Source organism: Rutidosis leptorrhynchoides, chromosome 1, assembly GCF_046630445.1.
Source record: "Rutidosis leptorrhynchoides isolate AG116_Rl617_1_P2 chromosome 1, CSIRO_AGI_Rlap_v1, whole genome shotgun sequence".
Classification (NCBI taxonomy): Eukaryota; Viridiplantae; Streptophyta; class Magnoliopsida; order Asterales; family Asteraceae; genus Rutidosis; species Rutidosis leptorrhynchoides.
The window spans coordinates 667,219,482-667,231,441 of NC_092333.1; positions in this window are offsets into that span (position 1 = coordinate 667,219,482).

Consider the following 11,960-nt stretch of genomic DNA (forward strand, 5'->3'; position numbering starts at 1 on the left):
GGCAGATAATATTAAGGAAAATTTTTGCAGAGAGTGAGAGTCGAACCCATGACTTCCCATATGGTAACTCAGGTAACCACCACTACGTCAACAACTTTTTGTTAGTACATAGTCTTTATTATGACTATAAGAAAACTAATAACTTTTTTTATATAGCTCAAACTACCAAACATGCTTCTTATTAGACTGCTTTTAAAGCATCGTTAGAAGCAAAACGTAATCCCATCTAGTAAAATTAGACGCCCCGTGAAGACCTTAACGCAGCGTTAGGGGTAACGCCGGAGGGACGTGAGTCGAGGTTGAAACGAAAAATAAGCGTTAGAGGTAGGTGGCACGAGCTGATTGGTCCACGCGGTTTGACCGTTTCAAACGGTCGTATAGCCGTTTGATTTGTTTATATAAGATTTTTATCTATTTAATCCTCATTTCACACTTCATTTTTACACACCAAAACAACACATTTTCTCTCTTTTTTATACATTTTAATTTTATATGGAGAATAGTCCCGAACGTGTAAGAAACAGAGGACGGGATTAAGACACGGTCACAAGAGAAATAAAGGACAGAGCGGTGAATGACCAACTTACCGAGTATCTAATCGAGCATATTTGGAACATTACTTCGACATTTCGCACTTCGCATTAGTTTATGCAATCTCTATTTTTTAAGAAGTTTAGTTTATTTTATATTTCTAATTTTATGTAATCGTTAAATTTATGTAATGTTGAATTTTAATAAAAATTTAATTTATGTCTTTTTATATTTAATATGTATTTTATTTTATGTAATGTATTTCTTTATTATATTTATTCAAAGAAATATAGAAAATCAAAAACTGACGACTATACAATAATTTGACATTTTGAGTTAATTAAGGTTAAAAACTAACCTTGTCATGTGATAGACATATTTATACTTTTTGATCAAAAATTACAAAATATGCCTCGCATGTCACATGCATCCATGTCACATGTAGGGTTAATAAGAGTCCTATAAGTGTTGATAAATTCACCATTCAAGTATATAAAAATGAAAGAATAGAAAATGATAATGACAATCTTAAAGGTTGTTTTTAAAAAGTAATTTATGCAAAAACTTGTGGTACATTTTGTTGGTTAAAGCTATTTTATTTCAAAAAGTGGTCATTTAAATTGTACAACTATAATATACATGTAATAATTTTTTAATGACAACTCTATGGGTTGTCATTAATATTTAAAAAAAAAATTAATTCATTCAAACTTTGCACAACACAACCTATTGATGTATAAACAAGTTTGAGGTTAGCGCGCTTCGCGTCGCGCAATAATCTTTTTTTAATACATAACTATATTTTTTCAAATAAAATGTTTTAACGTTAACGTAATATAAACAATAAAACTATAATCCATTAAAACATACTAATACTAAATACATATAATTTAATCTTCATTATTTAAAATATTTTAAATGTACATGATTTGAGTGCATTTATTAATTAATTGGAATTGTAAAAAAAAATTGATGGAAGATTTGTAGAGTAAAAAAATTGGTAGGTGTTAGATTGTAAAATTAGTTTGTAGTAAGAAGTGGTGGGGATAAAATTTGAAAAACAAAAGTTGGAAGAGGGAAAAAGTAGAAGTATGGAAAAAAAAAAAAAAAGGGGGGTTAAAGGTGTAAAAAACAAATAAAATTTAATAAAGCGCACTCCAAGTTTCGAACTTAGGCATTCATTGGAATGAAAAGTAGTTAGCCTTTGTGTATGTATTTGACTTTACAACAACAACAAAACCCAATATCACATAAGTGGTGTATGAGGGACGTGAGATATAGACAATCCTTCCTTTATTCGAGAATAAAGACAAGTCATTTTTCTACTCAGAATGAAACACTTTCAAAATTAGAGAAAATCATCTCTCTCTTTATTCGACGGACAAAAAGATTGCGTTCAAGAGGACCTCCGGCCTTTAAGTAGAAAAAAGTTTTTTCTTAAGAATAAAAATACTAAAATAAAAATAATAATAGACGTTATGAAAATGGTAGAATCAAATTTCCATGGGTTTTAAATCCTTTCTGAATTTAATTTGACTTTATTTTATTTAATCTGTCAAAAAACGGCTTTTTAAATGGGTGGTGATATTTCCACTCATAATTTTGATAAATCCATTCAAAAATTTAAAGTACCTTAAACGACCCGCAAATCGGCCTCGGCCCCAAGAGATGCAAGAGTCAAGTGCCCGTCACAACCCGAGAGACAATCGCCCCTCATAAGCTAAAGTAGTGGATTAACCGGGTATCTCCGGGTTTCAACTAAAAACCATGGTGGATGATACTAATTAGCCACAACTCTAAGCTTATAAGGGACCAATACTTTCAATATGTAGTCGATGTGGGACGAGTTGTAACAAACTCCCCCACTTAAATTCCTGACGTACTCGTTAGGCTGAAACATTCTTAATACCCAGGATACATACCCCATGAGATGCACGAGCATCATGCCCGTCACACCACGTGAGGATACCTCAGGAGATGCACGAACCGAGTGTCCGTCACACCCCGAGAGGCGTATGGCTCTGATACCAGATGAAACGACCCGCAAATTAGCCTCGACCCCAAGAGATGCAAGAGTCAAGTGCCCGTCACAATCCGAGAGACAATCGCCCATCATAAGTTAAAGCAGTGGACTAACCGGGTATCTCCAAGTTTCAATTAAAAACCATGGTGAAAGATATTAATTATTCACAACTCTAAACTTAAAAATGACCAATACATTATTTCTCTATTCGATGTGGGATGGGGTGTCACAGTACCCTTAAAAGATATCTTGCACAAATCTTATATTTATATATATATAATTTGTGGTAAATGGTGTCAACCTATGATTGATTGGCACCATTTGTTAATAGTAACTTTTTTTTTCCTTCTTTTTTTTTTCAAAACATGATTTGCCCAACACCCCCAAACTACTAACCCAATACCATCTGGATCCCCTGACCCGCTCCACCTACCCGACCCGCATACCCGTTACTGTAGCTACTGAAAGGACCCGTCCTAATCCATCCGGACGAAGTCCATATTGATTATAAACGATTCACAGCAGTTGATTACATCGCGAGGTACTTGACCTCTATATGATACATTTTACAAACACTGCATTCATTTTTGAAAAGACAATCTTTCATTACATCGAAAGTTGACGACAGGCATACCATTTCATAATAAATCTAACTATAATTGATTTAATAATAATTTTGATGAACACAACGACTCGAATGCAACGTCTTTTGAAATATGTCATAAATGACTCCAAGTAATATCTCTAAGATGAGTAAATGCACAGCGGAAGATTTCTTTAATACCTGAGAATAAACATGCTTTAAAGTGTCAACCAAAAGGTTGGTGAGTTCATTAGTTTAACATAAATAATTATTTTCATTATTTTAATAGACCATAAGATTTGCATTTCTCATAAATATACGTCCCATGGATAGAGACAAAAATATCATTCATATGGATTGAACACCTGGTAACCGACATTAACAAGATGCATATAAGAATATCCCCATCATTCCAGGATCCTCCATCGGACATGATATAAATTTCGAAGTACTAAAGCATCCGGTACTTTGGATGGGGTTTGTTAGGCCCAATAGATCTATCTTTAGAGTTCGTGTCAATTAGGGTGTCTGTTCTCTAATTCTTAGATTACCAGACTTAATAAAAAGGGGCATATTCGATTTCGATCATTCAACCATATAATGTAGTTTTGATTACTTGTGTCTATTTTGTAAAAACATTTATAAAAATTGCGCATGTATTCTCAGCCCAAAAATATAAAGGGTAAAAAGGTAAATGAAACTCACCATACTGTATTTTGTAGTAAAAATACATATGACGTCATTTAACAAGTGTAGGTTGACCTCGGATTCACGAACCTATAACATTCGTATATATATTAATACATATACTTATAATCGGACAATTATGTATATTATTATTAGTATAAGTTTTAATATTAATAACCTATATGTTTCATTATATTCATTTTATTCTTTTTAATAAATAAAATATTAATATAGTTTACTTTCGTATTATTAAATATATTGTTATATGAATATTATTTACTAGTTAAATTTATGAAATTATTAAGATATGGATTATAATACTATTAGATTTAATAATAATAATATTAATGTAAACTTTATATAAAATGATAAGCTTAATAATAATAATGATAATGAAAATAAAATTTTTGGTAATAATACATAATACATAATAATAATTATTATTATATGATCTTATTACAAATGATAATCTTCATATTAATACTTTTATTAATAATCATAATAATTCTACAATGATACTAATACTAATATTAGTGATAATAATAATAATATTAGTTTGTGTTATTTTCGTAGGAGCAATAATAATAATATTCATATTTATAGTAATAATACTAATCATACCTTGTATCAATGATAATAATACTTTTAGTTCATAACGATATTACCTAGTAATAACTAAAATGATAATAATAAGAATAATGTTATAATAATAACAATAATAAATGATAATAATAATATCAATAATAACAACAATAAAAATGAAATAATAGTAATAATAATAATAATAATAATAATAATAATAACAACAAAAAAAGATTATTACCTCATTAAAATGGGTTCCAATAATATAAATGGCCTTGCTGGGATTCGAACCCGCGATCTCCCGTAAACCCGCTAACACACAACACCACTCCGCCATTTATGCTTTTCTGATTATTATCTATTTCAGTTAATAATAAATCGTAATAAACCTGTTTCAATCTCATTCTTCTTCATCAATCCTAGTTCTATCCAAAACAAATCAACAGCTTTCCCAGTTTGTTTATCTCTTCATATCAACACCGAAATATTTAATTGTAATTAATTGGATAAAAAAACAAAGAACGAAAAAAAAATAAACAAAACAGCTTCCTCTGCCTCGTCGCTGTTTAATAGGAGAAGAAAAAAAATTGATTTCGAGTTTGGTGACGTTTTAGACAAAAATTTCTAAACAAAATGTATTTCAAATCAATCTTAGAAACTGTTAGAATCGTTAATTTAACTCAAATCAAATTGGAAAAGTCGAATTTGATGGATGAACATCAGTTGACTTTCAAAAACCCAAACTTTGACTTTCAAAATTCGAATTTGATATTAGGATTTGGGAATTCATACTTTGCAGATAGTTTATACGTATGATTATTAACTTATCTGCATTTTTACTTTTTGAAATTTTGCTCGAAATTAAATTATGACCAAAAAGAAATAAGAACAGAGTACAGTTCTTTAACTGTTAAAAAAAATTGAAGTTGCTAAAAAAATAGTTGATAATAGGTGGTTTTAGGTCGAATGGTATTCTCTATTACTGATTATAATCACTTTTTATTATAGGTCGACATATGAAGATTCAATTTAGATAAACCAAGTAGAAGAAACAAGAATAAAGAAGAGAAAATAAATAAAATATTCGATCAAACAAAAATATACAGTTTTTAGAGAAAGACTTGTAACAGATTTGTACTACTTGTTTGATATAATGTTTAACAAATCAGATAGAAACAAAGTAGAATCGTCCTTGTAAGATTTTACATATATATATTATTTATATTAATACTTAATAATTATATTAATAGTAGTTAATAATAATAACAAAAAAATAATACTAATAATAATAATAATATTAAGGATAATAATATTAATTCTTATTATTTTTGTAATAGCAGTAATTTAATATAATGATAATAATATCTAGTAATAATACAAATATTAATCATAATACTGAAGTTACAATCTTTACTACTAATTATAATAATAATGATATTAATAATGATAATAATAATAGAAATATTAATAGAAATATAATAATCAAATATATTAAATTTTTATGTCTATATACTGTATATACTTATATTAATAATACTAATATAGATATTAATATTGGGAGTAGTAATAATATTACTATAACAATTATACTCTAACTTATAATTAAATTTATTGTATCAACATTACATGTTATATATATATATATATATATATATATATATATATATATATATATATATATATATATATATATATATATATATATATATATATATATATATATATATATATATATAATAATTCTTAATGACAATACTTAATAATAAGAATTCTTAATTTAATAGATTAAAATTTATTTCAAATCTTAAACACTTATATTTATATTTTTATTTATATGTATTTACATATTCATTTACTCTAATTGTTCGTGAATCCTCGAGCATAGTCAAAGGGTAACTGATTACATGAATATAGATTTCAAAACTTTCAAGACTCAACATTACATATTTTGCTTATCGTGTCGGAACCATATAAAGATTAAAGTTTAAATTTGGTCAGAAATTCCCGGGTCATCACAGTACCTACCCGTTACAGAAATTTCTTCCCGAAATTTGAGTGAGGTGGTCATGGCTAACAATAAAAATGTTTTCATGACATATACGTGTTGATAATTAGAGTTTTACCATTATTGAGTAATATGGATAAAACAATCCGATTATTCGAAGAGTACAAATGAAGCTATTACCAAAGAGTGAAATAGGAAAGTAAAGATTCATCTTAACTTTTGACAAAGTCAGGGTTGAATTTAGAAAATAAGGCGCGTCTTAACTTTTGACATTTCCTTGATTGAATTCCTGAATTCAAGGGATTTTAAGAAAATTTTCGAAATCTAAAGATTTGATTCTTCAGCGAGTAAGGGAATTAAGATCTCTATAATTAAATACTGTGATCTTCCTCGATTACTCTGTCTGATATTTTCATTATAAATTTACCTTTTTCGTTCCATTAGTTTCCATCACTTCTATACCTTCTTTCTCAGTTCATATATCCAAAAGATTATAATGATGCTTAATCCGATTCTAATCCTTGTTCTTATTCTAACTATCGCAATGATCGTTCTTCTTTTCCAACTCTCACTGGAAGAATTTGTTTATTTCTACTACGCTCTAGGGATTATTGTATTTATAATTCTCCCGTGTCTTTATATTGCTATACGCACTGATATCCACAGTTTTTATTTCAGTGTTGTTGTTGGGCTTTATATTTTCTCTTATATATCGGAGCTTCATGCTCTTGTCTTCACTTCCCGACTTTAAATCAAGCGAATAATGGTCCAGAATTCGTAAGTATGGAGTTTCGAATGAACTTAATGTTCTAAACAAGAAAGAACGTAATAGCACGATTTGATTTTTCAAATTACCAGAATCACTGAGAATAGAACTATCAAGAATATATTTTATTGATATGTTCAGAAGTTAAGTAGAATGAAAGAGTTATGTAACATGGCACATGATGACTTTATGATCTGTGAATCATCACGTTCCATTAGAAACTCAGCATGACTTACTGTAATATAATCACGTTGATCAAGTGTCATTATATTATACTAACTCATGCATCAATTCCCAACATTACTTCAATAACATTCATATTTTTAAGCTCAAAAGTTTACAGAATATAGAAACTTACAGTTTCTATATGATGTAATACTGATAGCACGAAGAGATTAATGATCTCAGATAAGATTAGTTATAAAGATATCTCCAGAAATATGGAGGATATTTATAATGAAAAATGCGATAATATCTCGGAATATCTAAGATCAGAGGATGATAGAAACTATTTTCTGCAAGGGTTTAGAGTAAGGAGCAAGATATTCACTAAAGACTTTTAGCAGACATTGAATCATTTGGATTCTTTGAAGTCAAACTTATTCTTTGTGATTTGTCCACGGCTTCCTTCATAGTTTCACATAATTTGCTTTTAGGAACTAAATTTTCTATTGAATGTTTCCAATATAATGTTACACAGGAAGCACGAAGAGGTATATAATTTCGGATGAGAATATTTATGAAAATATCCTCAGAAATATCGAAGATATTGATGATGATATTTTGGAATTTCTAAGTTCGATGGTTGATGGAGAAAGATTTTCCGTAAGATTTTAACATGACTTCGGAGCAAGATATTCTCTAAAGATTTCAACGGATCTAGAATTACCTGGATTCTTTGAATATATGATATGGTACTTGTATTTGTCCTTGGTCTCCTTCGTGGTTAGCTCAATCCGTTTTCCAGTTCCAACTTTTCTGAGCTTTTCCAACATACTATTTGTTATCATCAAACTTTCGATGATTAAGGTCATTTACGGTTGTCTATGGTTTCTGTTGCTTCATTCAGCTTTTTCAACATTCAGAGTATTGATTTGTGACTGAGTGCTTTTCAGAATTTCAGAATGAGAGATCATAATTCTAAGAGATAAATGTCATACATATAACTATTGATGTAGATATGCTGTGAGTTTTCAAAGTACTGATTGCTGATTCCTGGTAATTGTTATGGCAGTTCTCGTTACAAGATGCGGATGAGTACATGACGAGACTTCAATAGAATAAATATAGTGATTTGTCGGAGGGATTTAAACTAAGGAGCAACGAGGTTACTGGTACGTCTGCTGGTAATATGATAGAATATAAAAGGTTCCCCGGTAACAATAAAAGAGCACGCCTATATATCAAGGTTATAATAAAGTTATTTCGAACGAAAAATTGAAGTTGACTTGTTGGAGCTGTGATAAAATTGGCTAATTTTGAAAAGGAGTTGTAAAGTTATTTTCGGTAATAACAACGACAAAGGAGCTAGCACAGATACGTGTTAAACGTTTACTCAGTTTCCGAGAGTTTTCAGATGCATAACAATACGCATCAGTCTTTTCTTCCGTAAATGAAGTGCGGTTGGTTCATCTTCTCAGTTGTTTCTTAATTGAGAGGTTTCAAGAATCATGAAAGATTTGAACGCAGATTGTAATCGTGAAGATACAAATAATGTTTAAGACGAAATCAAGTGGCAACTTGAAGAATTGTTTAGTTTCATATGTTATAATCAATATTTTAATTCATTTTAATTATCCAATGTTATTAGTCCACAGTCGACAGTTCAATAATTCATATATAGTTTAATATATAATATTCGAATTAATTAATAAGTGTCGTGACCCGTATACGTCTCAGACTCGATCACAACTCAAACTATATATATTATTGTAGAATCAACCTCAACCCTGTATAGAGAGCTCGATCATTACTGCATATAGAGTGTCTATGGTGATTCCAAATAATATATATAGATGTGTCGATATGATATGTCAAAACCTTGTATACGTGTCCCGATATTTAAAGTGCGTAAAAATAAATAACAGAAATTTAAATGACGATAAATAAGGTGCGTAAAGTAAATAACAGAAATTAAATGACGATAAATAAAATTGCGAGAGTGTAAATTGCGATAATTAAATTGCGATAAATAAAATGTGATCAGTTAGCTAGGAACAATTAGCTAGGAACAGTTAGCGTGGATTCTTAACAAAATTTCTCATAGTTAATTTGTTTGTTTCTAACAAATTTTATTTTGTCAAATGTTTTCTTCATTATGCCACTTGTTGGATTCTGATAAATCAAAATCCAAATATGAAATTGGATGAATATGGTTATTCTATGATGAACGGATTTGTATATCGGTGGATGTAAGTAGGATAGTATACGACTGTTAAAACAGATTCGAAGAACGTACAATGTAACTTATAAATGTGAAATTTAAATATTCCTCGGGTATTACCTACCCGTTAAAATATTTTCACCATTAACAGTTTGTACAAGAGAATTTTTAATTACAATCTTTATGAAAACATATATACATATATATTTTCTTCAGATGTATTCATGGATTTAATGAGTTAATATGATATTAAACTCATTTGCTTTTCGGTTGGAACTAGAATAAATAATCTCTAAAACTTTAGAGATTACATATTCGCCATGTCGAACGAAGATAAATGAGGTAGAACGATACGTAGAACGAAGATCATACTCAAAGTACAGATGATGATATTGAAGCATGGATTGTTGATGGTACTGGTGCTGTTATTGATGGTACTGTTGGTGCCAGTGATGTTGCTGAAGCTGGTACATTTTGCACCATATTCTCCGAATTGATTATTCGAGCGCGAAGTTCGTTGACTTATTACTCCAGGATGATTGTTGGTCGGAACGAGCGGATGAATAAGGTTTAGAATTGTGGATAGAATATAATCGTGTTGATATATTCGGGAAATGAGGGTGAAAATGGTATTTCGGACTGGTTCGCCGGTAAGTGCTTCAGGTTCTTCACCAAGAGGTGAATTCGGTTGGTGGAAGGGATCGACTTTTTCTCGTCTCCATCGGTTAAGTAGACTACGAACCCATCAAATGAATTGGTTGATTCATTCTGGTGACACTGCTTTCGGAGCTTAGGTGAAACTCCATATCGGAATAGCTGTCGGAACCCGAGGGATTCGAACTGATTGCGAGTTCCATCTCGTACGATAAAGTAAAGGATTTTCGATAAGAAATAGATTATAGGATGTAGATTAGTACTCTGCAATACATAATTTACATATGCATATATAATACTAAAATCCCATAAGTTACGGAGGAATCTACGGAAGCTGTCAGGCAAAGGTAACAATAACAGATACGCTAAGATATGAATTTATCTATACACTGTCTATGCAATAGAGGCAGTAAGAAGTGTCTAGACTTTAAGGATGATAAGCAATTAATTTTCGACACTAAATGATAAGCAAAACTTTTGACACGCAGACATGGTCGAAGTCCAGACTCACTAAAGCATCCTAATGACTATCAGTTAGACACACTAATGCAAGACCTGGTTCGCTAAGACCACCGCTCTGATACCAACTGAAAGGACCCGTCCTAATCCATCCGGACAAAGTCCATATTGATTATAAATGATTCAAAACAGTTGATTACATCGCGAGGTACTTGACCTCTATATGATACATTTTACAAGCACTGCATTCATTTTTGAAAAGACAATCTTTCATTACATCGAAAGTTGACGACAGGCATACCATTTCATAATAAATCTAACTATAATTGATTTAATAATAATCTTGATGAACACAACGACTCGAATGCAACGTCTTTTGAAATATGTCATAAATGACTCCAAGTAATATCTCTAAGATGAGCAAATGCACAGTGGAATATTTCTTTAATACCTGAGAATAAACATGCTTTAAAGTGTCAACCAAAAGGTTGGTGAGTTCATTAGTTTAACATAAATAATCATTTCTATTATTTTAATAGACCACAAGATTTGCATTTCTCATAAATATACGTCCCAGGCATAGAGACAAAAATATCATTCATATGGATTGAACACCTGGTAACCGACATTAACAAGATGCATATAAGAATATCCCCATCATTCCGGGATCCTCCATCGGACATGATATAAATTTCGAAGTACTAAAGCATCCGGTACTTTGGATGGGGTTTGTTAGGCCCAATAGATCTATCTTTAGAGTTCGCGTCAATTAGGGTATCTGTTCCCTAATTCTTAGATTACCAGACTTAATAAAAAGGGGCATATTCGATTTCGATCATTCAACCATATAATGTAGTTTTGATTACTTGTGTCTATTTTGTAAAAACATTTATAAAAATTGCGCATGTATTCTCAGCCCAAAAATATAAAGGGTAAAAAGGTAAATGAAACTCACCATACTGTATTTTGTAGTAAAAATACATATGACGTCATTTAACAAGTGTAGGGTTGACCTCGGATTCACGAACCTATAACATTCGTATATATATTAATACCTATACTTATAATCGGACAATTATGTATATTATTATTAGTATAAGTTTTAATATTAATAACCTATATGTTTCATTATATTCATTATATTCTTTTTAATAAATAAAATATTAATATAGTTTACTTTCGTATTATTAAATATATTGTTATATGAATATTATTTACTAGTTAAATTTATGAAATTATTAAGATATGGATTATAATACTATTAGATTTAATAATAATAATAATATT